The sequence below is a fragment of the Apodemus sylvaticus genome, chromosome 22, assembly GCF_947179515.1.
Source record: "Apodemus sylvaticus chromosome 22, mApoSyl1.1, whole genome shotgun sequence".
NCBI lineage: Eukaryota > Metazoa > Chordata > Mammalia > Rodentia > Muridae > Apodemus > Apodemus sylvaticus.
The window spans coordinates 8,399,027-8,414,730 of NC_067493.1; the positions used below are offsets into that span (position 1 = coordinate 8,399,027).

The 15,704-nt window shown below is 43.4% G+C and overlaps 1 pseudogene; it reads right to left on the reverse strand.

Annotated features, from left to right (window-relative positions):
* Positions 1-10,467: 10,467 nt before the first annotated feature.
* LOC127672327 (zinc finger protein 431-like) overlaps positions 10,468-15,704 on the reverse strand; it is a 32,682-nt pseudogene continuing 27,445 nt past the window's right edge.

Sequence of the window (15,704 nt, forward strand, 5' to 3'; positions counted from 1 at the left end):
CCTTGACATCAGAGATGCACCTGCTTCTGCTCCTATTCCCAATCTGTTTCATTCCTTGTAAGGGTGGAGATTAAAGTCTTTTATTTGAGGCAGGGTTTCTCTGTGTAGCACTGGCTGTGCTGGAACTCACTTTGTAGACTAGGTTAGCCTCAAACTCAGAAATCCCCCTGCCTTTGCCTCCCAAGTGCTGAGATTAAAGGTGTGTACCACCACTGCCTGGCTGAGAGTAAAGTCTTGCACCACTAGACTGGGCAGAATCTTGTCTCCTTAGGCAATGCAAATAGATGTTAGTATTGTGGGTTTAATACCCAATTTACCACAGTGCAATGCTTGGGAGGGTGTAATCAACTAACTGGAGACTTCTCTATATTAGAATGTCAAGGACTTACCCTCAGCATTCCATGGATAATCTGAAGATTCTGAGGGAGTACTGTCTTAGTTTTTTCAAAAATACAGTGGATTCCAAAGAGCATGGACTGTCGAGTGCACGTGATTTGCAAGCTGTGAGTTCAGGATCTTACACGTCTCAGCCACTTTCTTTCTGTGGTGAGCCAAACCACAGCTTTGATGATGGCTGGAATGTTGATTGGGCTCCACACCCCTTTTATTATATATTTGAGAGCTTGGACAACCTGAGATACAGCAGCAGATCGAATTGTGCCAAGAAGGGCACAGAGGTCTTTCAGACTGAGAGTCAGAGGGAGCCACAAGTGTCCTCAAGAGATGTGGACAATGACAAAAACAAAGGTATAGAGGAGCCTGACCAATCCTCGCCAAGTTTGCTCAGGGAGAAAGACCTGGAACTTGAGACCTGTGATAGTGGAGACTGCCCTGACTAGGGTCCTGCTTCTGACAGTCCCAGGAACCTAGGATGATGCATGTGGCTTCAAAGGACTTTCAGCCAGAAGAAGAAGAAGAAGTGAAAAAATTCACCCAGGATTCTGTTTGAGGCCCAGGAACCCTGATGCCTGCTAAGATTTGCAATTAGGAAATCTTCTGTCAGCCCCTGTATCACAAAAAAAGAACATACAAAGGCAGCCAGGTTTCTGCAGCCATCTACTTCATGTTTGGTTTTTTACAGCTTTCTTAATAAAAGTGTTAAAATGCTGGAAATTTGTGTTCTTCTTGAAATGGACTTAGGGAAAAGGTGAAGTGTAGAGTGGATACAGATCAGGATACACTGTTCTCTAAACCAGGCACCCCAAATAGATTTGTTGGTCCATTATCCCATTCCCTTTGCCCATCTATTGAGTCACCTATTATGCTTAGCTCTAGACAATTGCATCCAAAGTGAGGGGATTTTATTTTGAGAAGTGTCACATCCCACTTTTTTCCTGCTTGTTTTTTATTTTGAGCCTAGGTCACAGGAATAAATGGTGTTTTTTATTTGTTTGTTTGTTTGTTTGTTTTAAGAAGTCTTCAGGCAATCTTAGCAAACCTGGTTCTCATGTGTCCTGGGCCATAAGATAACCAGCACACCGGGAGTAACCTTGAGAACTTTGAGAACCCCCTGTGCTGAATCAATGTGGATGACAACTGTTTTGAGAGTGTAGAGATCCAACGCGGCCCAGAGATACTGAGAAACAATGGCAGCTGAGAGGACCTAAAAACAAAATGAAACTGGGTCGGTATCACATTTCTTATATAATCACACATAGGCGCCCAGGGATTTTGTCCAGTATTTCCTCCACTCTTTCTGGACTCTAGGTTTTTGCAAAAGATCCTAGTACAGCCTGGAAAAGTCGGGTTCCGTTGGAAAACTAAAGCACCTAGAAACAAAATCAACTATGCTGTTTGCAATCAAGGTGTGATTTAGGTTCATACTGCTGACAGCACAGCATCATATCTCCTGCACACTCATACTCTAATGCCAAGAATTTTGGTTGGTGTCTAGGCACATGGGGTTAGATCTTGGGTTCACACACAATCCCACTGTAGCCTGCCTGGCAGTGTCTGATCTCGTCGGAAAAATAAAAGCACAAAATCATGTATGAGGTCTGAAATCACTATCAGATTTCAGCTCAGAGGTTGTTGACAGCCTAGTGGAAATTGCATAAGCAGAAAAATCTCAAGCACTCAAGGATAAGGATGACCAGGGGGAACTGTCACAGTGCATTGTTAGCTCCTGAGCGCCCTCCACTGGAAGCAATCACAGGCTTGCAGCTGGGAGCCAAGAAACATTCATACTTCTGGCTAGATTTATTCATTGCCCAGGCTCCTCTTCTAGCTACTGCAGGTGTGGCCTTGAGATGCCAAATCTTTTAAGTTCAGCTCCATTTTAGAGAACCTGACCTATGTTTGAACACAGGTAAAGTAACTGGCTGGTACCTAACATTAGTTTCCACATTGCCCCACAGCAAAACTCTGTCTCGAGGCTAATCCCCAACAAGACCAGCATTTCTGGGTTAAACCTTCAAAAAGACCTCTATCTCCAGGTCATTCCTCCAACAAACACCCCCCCCCCCAGGTTACAAGCCAACCCCTTGCCTAACCTTCACCAATTCAGAGGAGAACAGAAATTAAGTTTATAACTCCCAGCACCAGGCAACTTATTAAAGGCCACAAAAGCTTTCCAATTAGATGTTTACACATGGACTCCCTGCTCACAGCTTTCTATAAAGCCTTGCCCTGATGGATATATGGGGTTAGCCGCCAAATACACACACAAACTGTCCTGAGTGAATGAGGTGCGAAGCAGGGATGACTGCAAGCTAGCTGGAATAAATACCCTGCTGTGAGGTGCATCAATCAGCTCCTGTCTGTGTTTTGGAGATCACTAACATCTCCCTGACACTACAGATAAAGGAGTGGGCAGATTAATTATGGACGTAACCAGGATCACAAAGCTGGCCCCAAACCCTGCATGTGTGAGTGAGAATCCATCAGTTAGCATCTTCTGGCATGTTACACACTGGACAAGTGTTCACCAGGAAGATAGCCATGGAGCAACTGCAGAAACGAAGCCAAGTTCGAGAAAGTCAGCTCAGAGAGCAGAGCTTTGGTGTCCTGGACTGTGCTGTCCTGGAAAAACCTCTTCACAAGGAAAGAAATGCAGCTCCAGTTGAGATTCTGGCAGAGAGCAGTTTTGTCGACCTCCAGAGGTGGGCAGTGAGGCCGTTCGTCAGCTGATTCTGTACAAGTGCAGAGCCTAAAGGGTGCCTTTGTCAAAGACAGCTTTTCCATGTATTCAACAATGGAAAGAAAGTGGATGAATTTTCAGCATTTAGAAACCACAGGGTGCAAAGATTGTTGTAACTCAACAGACCCCCCCCCCCCAGGGATTGAGCTCAGGTGCACAACCCCTCAGCACAGAGCTTGATGAAAGATTGATGCAAGAGCATGAGGTTTATTTTTCCATGTACTTGGGGTCACTCACCCTCGCAGGGAGAGTTCCCCCTGAACACAGAAAGCAGACATCCACATACCCACTGTAGTTCAGGGAAGCCTGGAGCCCAGCTATTCCAGGAGATCCCTGCCTGCCTTCTGTGCAGACAGAGACTACAGGATGTAAAAGTTATGTTTATTCATTTCAAAGGCAGGACATAAAATGTGAGACAGACAGAGAGGCTGGGTAGTGGGGTGTGCAGAGGAGAGTCTGTGTCCTGAAGCTTCATCTCTACACTTAGCTGTACCCCCTGACTATCTCTCTCCTGGGAATACAGGATTATCAACTGCTCATGATGCCAGCAAAAGAAAGTACACTTAACAGGACTTCCAAGCAGATCATGTTGACATGTTCCTGTAATCTCAGAACCAGGGAGGCAGAGGCAGGAAGATCTTTGGTTGGTCACTTTAGTCTACAAAGCAATTTTCAGAATAGCCATGGTTACACAGAGAAATACACTCTGTGATCTCTATTCTGTGTTGTCAACTTGATTACATCTTGAATTATGCAAAATCCAAAGCATAAGGACACACCTTCAATGGATTTGTTGTTTAATTTGTAGAAGGTAATCAAGGTCTTTGAAGTAGGAACACTCTCATTAAATGCATGTCTCTGTGACCTTGAAAGACAGAGGCCTTTAATCTGGATATGGAGCAAGAAATTGACATAACTGTGTCATTGTGATTGTTATTGTTTCTATGAGCCATGGTTTGCCTGCAATACCACTGGTTATATAGGAATGCATGTTGTAGACCAGGCTATGCACAGAGATCCAGCTTCCTGATTCACTCCCATAGTGATTGGATTAAAGGCACGAGTCACCACACCCAGTAGAAGACACGCACCTTTAATCCAGAGATTGAATCTGGAACACACACCTTTAACTTGGGCCACAACTTCATCTTGAGGCCTATATAATGACACAGAGAAAGCAAGTTTTCACATTGCCTGCTTGCTGTCTCCTAGCTAGCAAGTCATATTGCTTAGCTGGCATTAGAGCTTGCTTCTCTGTGATTCCATCTTCTACTGAGGACCAGCTGGGACATCCAGCTTCGGTGACTGAGATCTTATGGATTCTTGGACTTTGCATCCTATCCAGTTCTTGTGGAATAAGGCAGACTGCATCCTGGAGGTCAATCTAATATATCACCCTATCAGGAAAGAGAGATTGAGTGACAGATCATTTTATGTGATCTTTTGCTCTCGAAAAAAGGCACCGCAAATAGACTCCCTGGCCCATGAGCACTTTCCCCATTGCCGGTGGGGAAAAATCACTTGCCTATAATGTTTAACTCTAGACAATTGTGTGATGTTGAAACATTTTTTTTCTATCCATTCACATTGAGGTGGTGAGAGGCTAGTGATTAGAAGGGAGTGAGGAGGAGGAGCTAGGGAGAGAGACACAGGGAGATACATGCAGGAGCCATGAGTGCGAGAGGGTAGAGATACAGGGTGCCAAGGTGGAATCAGAGGTAAATATATCTAAATGTTAGACTATTGGGATAGAACTTTGACTATCATAGATGGCTTTGTTATTACCTTATTGACATCTTGAACTTTTTAAAAAAATATATTTCAATATAATTAGCAAATTAACTAATTAAGTGTTGAGAGTCTGTTCTTCTGGGTAATTTGAGGCTCCTTGATTGGGGAACAGCAGAGCTGGTGTCCCACAGGTAGTGTGAAATGTGTGAAATGTGGGTCCCCTGCATATGGCAGAGAGAGAACTCAGCAGAGGTGCTAAGAAAGCTAGTTGGAAGAGATTACCTCAGAGGCAAAAATGAGAGCATCTCTGAAGGTGGAGCAGCTGTGGAGACCTGGTAAGTGTCATAGGAGGCAAGAGTGGCCAAAAAGTCTGGGCCCAAAGTGGCCCCGACTGCTCTAGAGAGTCCGAGGCAGGGACCAGATTCTTGATAGCCAGGCTTGACCCTACCAAAGAGCTAGATTGCTGCCTCTGCCAAGGACCTCACTGAGCAGACTGGCTGTTTCTCCTGCAGTTGTTGTGGGTGAGGAATGTATTGGCTCATTTTTAAATCAAATACCATTACAGCATCCAGAGTGATAGCATCTTATGTTGAGAAGCTTCATTCTTTTTTGTGTTTACATGTTTTATTCTTTGAGCCTAGGTTATCCTGTATAGCCCTGGCTGTCCTTAAAGTAGGTCTGACAACCAGGCTGGTCTTGAGATTACAGATCTACCTGCTTCTGCTTCTATCCCCAATCTACTTCATTCCTATAGGTGCTGAGATTAAAGTTTTACACAACCAGACTTTGCAGAATCTTGCCTCCTTAGACAATGCAAATAAATGTTAGTATTGTGGATTTAACACCCAATTTACCAGAGTGTAATGCTTGGGAGGGTGTAATTAACTAACTGGAGACTTCTCTATATCAGAAGGTCAAGAACTTACCCTCAGCATTCCATGGATAACCTGAAGGTTCTGAGGGAGTACCTTCTCAGTTTTGTCAAAAACACAGCAGATTACGAAGAACATGGACTGTCGAGTGCACGTGATTTGCCAGCTGTGAGTTCAGGATCTTCCACGTCTCAGCCACTTTCTTTCTGTGGAGAGCCAAACCACAGGTTTGATGATGGCTGTATTGTTGTTTGGGATCTATAACCCTTTTACTATGTATTTGAGAGCTTGTACAACCTGAGACACAGCAGCAGATTGAATTGTGTCATGAAGGGCCCAGAAGTCTTGCAAACTGAGTGTCAGAGGAAGCAATAAGTGTCCCCAAGAGATGTGGACAACATTTAAGACAAAGGTATAGAGGTTCTAGACCAACCCTCGGCAAGCTTGCTCAGGGAGAAAATGCTAGAACTTGCGACCTGTGATGGTCGAGTCTGCCCTGTCCAGAATCCTGCTTCTGACCGTCCCAGGAACCTAGGATGCTGGGCACGGCTTCAAAGGGCTTTCAGTTAGAAGAAGAAGTGAAAAAGCCTCACCCAGAACTCTGTTTGTAGTCTTGGAACCCTGAAGCCTGCTAAGACTTGTAATTAGGGGATCTTTTGTCAGCCCATGCCAAAGCATCCCTTCCTCCTGAGGTTACCAGACACAAGACAAGGTATAGTACAGAGTAGAGTTTATTCAGGGCATGGAGAGGGGAGTTAAGAGGGAAGTAGAGGCAGAGAAAGGTAGAGAGGGGGAGAGAGTAAAGAAGCAGAGGTGGCCATGACCATGTGGAGAGAGGGGGGAGGGGAGAGGAAGGGAGGGGAGCCCAAGAAGGGGCAAGAGAGAAGCTGAGAGTGAGAGAATAAGAGAGGGGGAGGGGCAAGCAGCCCCTTTTATAGAGCGCCAGACTGACCTGGCTGTTGCCAGGTAACAGTGGGGAGGGGCATAGCTGGCTGTTGCCAGGTAACTGTGGGGTGGAGCTTAGACAGAATCCTAACAAGGGGGAGGTGCCTCGGGGCGTGGCTGTAAGGGACTGCCTTGGTTATATTAACTGGTGTGGGAAGACCCACCCACTGTGGGCAACACCATTCCCTGGCTAGGATCCCGGGCAGTGTGTGGAAAGGGGCTGAGCAGCAGCAGGCGTTCATTGCTCTTGGCGTCCTGATTATTTACACACCTGATGTGAGTGAGCAGCTGCTTCACACTTCAGAGTGGCATTGCCACCATGAGGGACTTTACTGTGAACCGTGAGCCGGAATAAACCTGTTCTCCTGACAGAGTATTTTATCAATGCAGCAGCAGTGATTAAGATACTTGTGAATTGACCTTTATCCATTCAAGGTGGTAACAATGAGAGGTAATGTTGTGTTTTGTTTAAAGAATTTTTTAATTAGATAATTTCTTATTTACATTTATTTTTTTCTTTTGGTTTTTTGAGACAGGGTTTCTCTGTGTAGTCCTGGCTGTCCTGGAACTCACTCTGTAGATCAGGCTGGACTCGAACTCAGAAATCCACCTGCCTCTGCTTCCCAAGTGCTTTTTTTTTTTTTTACATTTTTATTTTTATATTTATTTATATTTATATATATATTTTATATTATATATTCATATGTTTATATTTATATTTTATTTACATTTCAAATGTCCCATTTCCTCATTTTCCCTCTGAAAACCCTCTATCCCATACCCCCTCCCCATGCTCACTAACCCACCCACTTCTGCTTCCCTGACCTGCTATTCCCCTACCCTGGGGCAATGAGACTTCACGGGTCCAAGGGCCTCTCCTCTCATGGATGTCCGACCAGGCCATTTTCTGCTACCCATGTGGCTGGAGACATGGGTCCCTCCATGTGCACACTTTGGTTGGTGGTTTAGTCCCTGGGAGCTCTAGGGGTACTGGTTGGTTCATATTTTTGTTCCTCCTGTAGGGCTGCAAACACCTTCAGCTCCTTGGGTCCTTTCTCTAGTTCCTCCATTGTTGACCCTGTGCTCAGTTCAATGGTTGACTGAGAGTGTCCCCCTCTCTGTTTGTCAGGCTCTGGCAGGGCCTCTCAGGAGACAGCTATATCAGGCTCCTGTCAGCAAACACTTGTTGGCATCCACAATAGTGTCTGGGTTTGGTATATGAGCTGGTTACTGGCCCCAATATGCTTGCATTACCCTAACTCACCCAAACTGTTATTGCAACAACACTGAAGGTAAGAGGAAGCCTTTTGTCCACAGTCCGGCTATGCTGGCAGGTCTCGAGGTAGCCACAAGATGGCTCAGAACTTTGGCCAGAGTGAATAATATTAGGCAGAGAGAAAAATAAAAGCCCTGCGGATTTTTTTAGACAGGGTCATGGAGACATTTTTGACAGTACACACCCATGGACCCTGAATCACCAGAAGCAAAGGGAGCAGTAGCTTGAGTTTTTGTCAATCAGGGAACACCAGCTATGAAGACAAAGCCCCAGAGGGTGGAGTAGTTAGGACAGAGTTGTCTAAGAGATTTAAGGACAGTGGCAAAGAGAGTATTTAATGGAGGACAGACTGCAGAGGAGACGCAGATGGGAGGACAGAAGCAACAGCCTGGAGACCTGTGAAAGACCCTGTTGTCAGCCAAGGCCAAATCAGAAGATCATAAGTGATGCCTAAAAAGGACGTAAGGGGGCCCTGAGAATCAAAAGTTCCTCCACTACAAGACCAGGGTTACCCTAATTGCAAAATAGAAACCCACCAGCTTTTGTTGATAATGTTCAACATTTTGTTTTGCTAAAACCTACAGACAGAGTCTCTTCATCAGTTTATAAATGACTTCCCAATGGCTACAGAAACAAAACAAAAATGCAGGACCTCTTAGATGCCTTGAAAAATTCAGAGTGTTTAATCCTGTGCTTAAAATATTCTTTCTCTGCCAACTGGAGGTGACCTTTGTAGACTTGGGGAATTCATACTCAGATCCTGGAATTATCCAATGGCCAATGTGTCACCAATCAATCAATCAGTTCACAACCAATAAATAAATAACTGAGTCAGATTTTGGTCCAGCAAAGACCAATGTAATTGGATAATTGTCGTTTGTTTAATTATATTGATTGTTGATTAATTATTGAGACATCAAGAAGTTTTCAAGTTGGGGGATGAAATTGATAAAATAGAAAGAGAATAATTCAAAGAATTAATGAAACATGGAGTTGGTCTTTTGATCCTTTTATTAGACAAGATAAACAAACCCCTATTAAAAGATAAAGAATATACAAAATAATGAAATCTAAAATAAAATGGGGGATTAAATAACAGATAATGAAATCCAGAGAGTCGTAAAGACATAGTTTAAAATGGGTGCATTCCACCAACTTGGAAATTCTAAAAGAAATAGCTGACTTCCCCAATAGATTCCACATCCCAAAATTAAACTAGAGAAAAACAACTTAAACTGACATAAACATGAAGGAAAACATAATTCATTAAAAATATGTCCCCAAGATGAGCCCACGTCTATGAGTTTTAGGGTAGAGTCCTACTGGACTTTCAAAGAAGATTTAACAAGAATTCAGTGTACTCAACAATATAGAAACAAAATAAATATTAGTCAATTTATTTTATGAACCCCTGATTACTCATATATCCAGTCAGGAAAGACTGAGCAATTAAAGAGAATTACAGACCAATTATCCCTAAAACCACAGATTCAAAAATACTTAAAAGATAAAACACATAAAATAAAATATAAAACACATCAAAAGATCATCCACCACTAACAATGAGTAAGGCTTCATTCTAGAAACATTGATGGTTCAACAAAATGGGATTAAAGTTTAAGAAAAACCAAGAATTGATCATCTCATGAGGTAATGTAAAATTCTCTGACAATATTCATCACCACTTCATGATAAAATTCTCGGAGTTCTGGTGCTTACTGGGGCTGGAACATGACTCCTTCTATTCCATTATCAGCAGCTTTCAATATTTCAAATATATCACTGCCTAATCTTGGCTTTCCTGGAACTTGCTTAGAGATCTACCTTGATCTCAAAGATCTTCTTGACTCTGTCTCGTGACTGGTGGGTTAAAAACATGTAACACCATGCCTGGAACTAAGCCTTTCTGCTTATATTTTAAATTCAGAACCCAGAATCCAAATCTATCTCTTGGCAATTTGACACATAATTGTATCTTCATGTGTCTACACCAAAACAGTATCCAGGTAATAATAATTCCTAACATGATACAGTTCTCTTTCATACAACTGCAAACCCATATGTTTAGCTGAATGTAATCTTGTCCTAATGTAACCATTCCTTTAATGCCATTGAATATCCTTGATCACAAGATTAAACTTCATTCAACTTCCTGATGATGCCTTTTACTTTGAAACTTTCTTTTTTTATTTTTCCTTTCTTAGTTTCTATGTTTGTTAAAAACTTTCAGGCCAAATTCTATGCGGTGATTTTCATGACTTACATTGTCAATACAATTAATGCAAACATCTTTACCTTAACCTCAAAGAAACTCTTCAGACTAGGGCTGCAAACTTCTTTGCAAAAACATAAAAAAAAAAAATCTCCATAATGGAAATAATCCCAAGCACCCATGTCTATCATGTCCTACTATGATACCCTCTTAATTCCCACTTAATTCATGATCATATTCATTATGTTTCTCTCCAGCACACAGAACTAGGAGATTTATCCTTGTGAAAACACTTTACCACATTGATTACATTAATAAGTTTTCTGTCTGGTGTGTGTTCTTTTATGATACTGGAGATGACTGGGTCTTGCAAAGGCTTTACCACATTGATTACATTCATAAGGTTTCTCTCCAGTATGTGCTCTTTTATGTATTTGGAGACCACTGTGTCATGCAAAGGCTTTACCACATCGATTACATTCATAAGGTTTCTCTCCAGTATGTGTTCTTTTATGTATTTGGAGATTAATGTGACATGCAAAGGCTTTAACACATTGATTACATTCATAAGGTTTCTCTCCAGTATGTGTTCTTTTATGATACTGGAGATGACTGGGTCTTGCAAAGTCTTTACTACATTGATTACATTTATAAGGTTTCTCTCCAGTATGTGTTCTTTTATGTATTTGGAGACCACTGTGACATGCAAAGGCTTTCCCACATTGATTACATTCATAAGGTTTCTCTCCAGTATGTGTTCTTTTATGTATTTGGAGATGACTGGGTCTTGCAAAGGCTTTACCACATTGATTACATTTATAAGGTTTCTCTCCAGTATGTGTTCTTTTATGATACTGGAGATGACTGGGTCAATCAATTTCAAGTTTTATTTGCATGTCTGTTTCATGACAGAATTTTGTTGGATACAGTTAATAATAGTAATAACAATAATAGTATAGTTAGTAATAATATACTTAATTATCATAACATGGTTAGTAATAATGTAGATAATAATGATATTTATCATAATGATCATAATAATGTAGATAATAATAATATTGATAATAATAATTAATAATAATCCAGAGCCCTGAGCCCGGTTGTCCACACGTCTGTGACTGTTCCAGGCATTGCGAGACCTGATGCAGTTCTGAAGTGGTCCACTCGTTTGTGAGCAAGGCGGCGTCTCTTAGGGAATAATAAAATAATAATAAAAAATACTAAATCTACAGAACGAAGAAATAGTAGCATAAACCCACCCACGCTGTTTGGAGTCTTCATGCTCCTCTATGCTCACTGCTTCAGCAATCTCGACTTGGGTAGAATCATTACTTTTGGCCTGTGGTTGGTGGCCTATTTGGTCTGAGTAGACATTTGCTCCCGTCTCCTCAGGGGATTAAAAAAAATAACAAAACAATTAGAAATCAAACATTGGACACAAGAAGGAAGACATGGAAAACAGAAGGAGGAAGACAGACATAACCAATTGAGACCAATCATTGGTAGAACTTGCCCTCAGAAGATGGGAAGCTACAAGTAGATCCTTTGAATGATGGGAAAAGCATCACAGAGCAATAAACAGGGCTTTGGTCATTGTAGGAACACAAGCAATGAAGTTCATGGCTATTAAAACCAAGACACAGTTCACAGTGATATCATCCTTGTGGGGAGCTGAATTCCTTTACTTCAAGACCCCCTAGCTTCCTAGGACTCGGAGATGGTCACTTGTGGCTAAACATTTAGTATTCTATCTAGAGTTCTGCAGAGCAAACTGAGCCATACAGGAAATACTCTGTCGAGTAGATATCTACCCACATGTTCCAGCTGTGGAGCCCCACAGGCAGAGCAGGAGGGGGCAGTTCTATCCCCAGAGGCAGCAGCTGCCACGTCAGGGACAGCTAGGACCCCAGCCTGGCCAGAAGACGAGCCTATAAAGATGCCAAGCCCTCATTTTGAGGATGTAACTCTAGATTCATCAAAGACAGACACACCAAGATTGCGGCTTATGGTGGCTGCAGCCGGCTCCACTCCCGAGGGGGGAGTTTTGTAATGAAGGAAGAACATTTGGAAATAACTCGCTGTTCCAGCCAGTGGGAAATAAATATCTCTTCTGGTCAGGGGCTGAGACTCTCTGACTCTTGAATGCTCTCAGGAGAAAACCCCACCATAGATCCCTTGCTCCAGGCCTATCTCCACACAGGGCGCCAGGGAAATGGCGACTTCCAAGCTCTATCTGGTGCTGTCAGAGCCTGGGGGCATCACCAGGGAACAGGGTTTCTGCCGAGGCAATTCTTTTCCCCTCAAATACCGCTCCATCTGTTTCATGCAAACTCTGCGCTTATGGAAGTTTCATTACTATATTTCATTCACACATTCCCTTACACAGACACACATGCACACACGTGCACACACATACACACACACATGCACGCATGCACACCCACAGAAGAGAGGAGGGAGGCAGAACACTTATACTGAGATCATATCATAGAAGACAACATCCCTAAGAATCCTTTAGGAACTACTGGCTAAGACACAGAAAAGCCAGGCATGACAGCGCATGCCTACAATCCCAGTGCTGGTGGGGGGTAGAGACAGGCAGATCCCAGAAGCTCACTGGTCAACAAATCTAGCAAAAACTATGAGTTCCTGATTCAATGAGAGACCCTGTCAAATAAAATAAAGTTGTTAAAGTGAGGGATTGAAGATAGCATGAAATCAACCTCTGACCGTCACACACACACACACACACACACACACACACACACACACACAACATGTGGTGACCATCGCTAACACTGTGGTGGATTTATGAGCGGTTGCCAAGGGGCTCCCTCACATTTGAAAGCTGTGTAAATCAGGAAACACTGAACTTGTCCCAAACTAGTAGAACCCAGGCCTTTCCAGTGAGCTGAAAACTTTAGGAGTCTCTGCCTCTGTAAGATTCAAATCTACTCCCATATAACCTTTAAGATGGAGACTCACTCCTGCCTTCTTGTTGCCGTCTTTCATGTTGTTCCCCTGTAGGAGAATCAGCGGAGCCACCTCTACACAAACACTGGGGCTTACACAACCACAAAGACATCCCCTGCAGGAGGATCTAACTGAGGACTGCCTGAGAGACCAAGGATTGCTGACACAGACAAAGCCAGCCAATCAGGAACTGCTGTTTAGAAGCTTTCTTGGGACGAATAGGGCGTGGGTGGAGGGCATTAAAGGAGCTTGCAGCAGAGTCCAGATGTGTTTGCCACAGCATTTGTCACCTGCTCCCAGAGTCTGTGTCATTGATTCCCTGACACCTCACCTCTAACCCCCATGACAGATAGGGTCAGGCAGTGGGCAGTCCAGGGCACAGGTAGCAGTCCCCATTGTCCTGCCCATGGTCCTGGGCCACTGCGCCAAATGAATGACATATTCAGGGAACAGGCTGCCTACCGGTTAGAAAGTTGGTTCTCACAATATAACTCCAGGATTATTTAATAAATCAAAGAAAGTGTGTGTTCTAAATTTTCTGGGCTAATTTTTTAAAGTTTTTATCAAGTAATTATTTTTATACACTCCATATTTTATTCCCCACCCTGCCTACCCTTGTCTGCCCTCTGACTGTTCCACATCCCATACCTCCTCTCCTTCCCCTGTCGCCATGTGGATGCTCCCACCCCCCATCCCACCTGACCTCTAAACTCCCTGGGGCCTCCAATCTCTTGAGGGTTAGGTGCATCATCTCTGAATGAACACAGAGCCAGCAGTCCTCTACTGTATGTGCGTTGGGGACCTCCTATCAGCTGGTGCATGCTGCCTGTTTAAATGGTGGTCCACAGTTTGAAATTAAGTTCTATGTGAAGTCAATTTAAAAAACTTGCTTGTTTATTTATTCACAATTCATTTGCTAGTAATTTTTCTGTGGTTTATGGAGGGCGGGAAGACAGGGTGTGACAAAGCACGTAAGATTTGGTTTGAAAATGGGTGCAACTAGTGGGTTAAGGGCTTTCTAATCAAGCATGAGGACCTGCGTCGATATTATCCGGCACTTATGGAAAACAGTGTCAGATTAGGTGAGTTTGGGTTGTATTGGCCTACGGATGACTGGAGAAAACAATGAAAATAAAGGGCATGAGCTAGAATTTGCCTTATGGGAAAGAGAGAAAGAGAGAAAGAAAGAAAGAAAGAAAGAAAGAAAGAAAGAAAGAAAGAAAGAAAGAAAGAAAGAAAGAAAGAAAGAAAGAGAGAAGAAAGTTGATTCTCATGGCCCCTTTCTTCAAACACTCACACAGACAGCCTCTGCCAAGCATCTGTTCTGTACCCTGCACGTAAGGCAAGGACCCAGATGAGCAGAGGACAGGGTGGGGCTGTTGGACGCTACGATGCTGTGTCAGACTAGAGATTGAGGAAATATTCCCTAAAACATCTCATCAAATCCCTCACTGGCAGTCAACCATGTGGTCTCCTGGAATCCCTCACCAGCAGTCAACCATGTGATCTCTGGGGAAAGAACACTCCAGAAGGTAACAAGAGTAAACTTGGAGGGTCAAGGTAGACACCCTGTCAGGGAATACATAGACAGAGGCTATAGATGAGGTAAGAGGTAAGTACCCATCCCTTGCGCAAGGCAAGAAGCTTTTGTGTGAATAAGGTGTGGGGGGTGGGGGAGGGTGTTCAGATTTACAACCTTAGGCGCCAGCCACCTTGGTCTCTGAGACAGAGTCTCCTGCTGGCCTGGAACTGGGACTCACCAAATAGGTAGACTGGCTGGGCAGGCCATCCGGCTAGCCTCCCTTCTCTGCTTCCTTGGTGTTGAGGATACAAGTCTTCATTGCCAACCTGGCTTTTTATGTGCAGTCTAGAGATCAAGCTCAGACCCTCAATCATATAAGGCAAGTGTGTCAGCAGCTGAACTGTCCCCTGGAGCCTGTAAACATGATTTCTTTTTCTTGCCTAGGCAACCACCATGATGCCAGCTGCAAAGATGTGATCAGCCAAGAAGATCACCTCCCCAGAGCTGAGCCGAGCTCAGTGTCTGGTCCTTGAAACTCCAGAACTGTGCTCTATATAAATCTCTTTGGCTCAGTCATGCCTAGCTTCACATTGTTTTGTTATAGCAGCAGACAGTGAACTAATACAAGAATACCCAAGAGGAACCACATTGGCTGGCCAGGATCTAAGAGGAGATCTTCACGGGAGGGAGCCAAGGGCTTCAGGGAATTTAGCAGAAACAGTAAGCTGACCTCGGGAGCTTTTCCTTCTAGTGGCTCTTCTATGATTTGTTTCTACGTTATTTACTAGCATATATTCAAGCATTTTCATTATGACACTTCCATATGTGTACGTAACATACTTTAATCATGGCTCCTTCTCTATCGCTCTTTCTTCTCACTACCTTTCTCTCCTTTTATCTGCCCCTTAGCTACTGAGCAAAGAAAGAGACCAGGGAACTAGAAAGGCAGGCTGAGGTTCCCTCCCTCCTGTCATCTTCCCTTTCCTTACCTCTGGTTTATTTGCATGTGATAAACCACAGCCACAGGAAGCAAT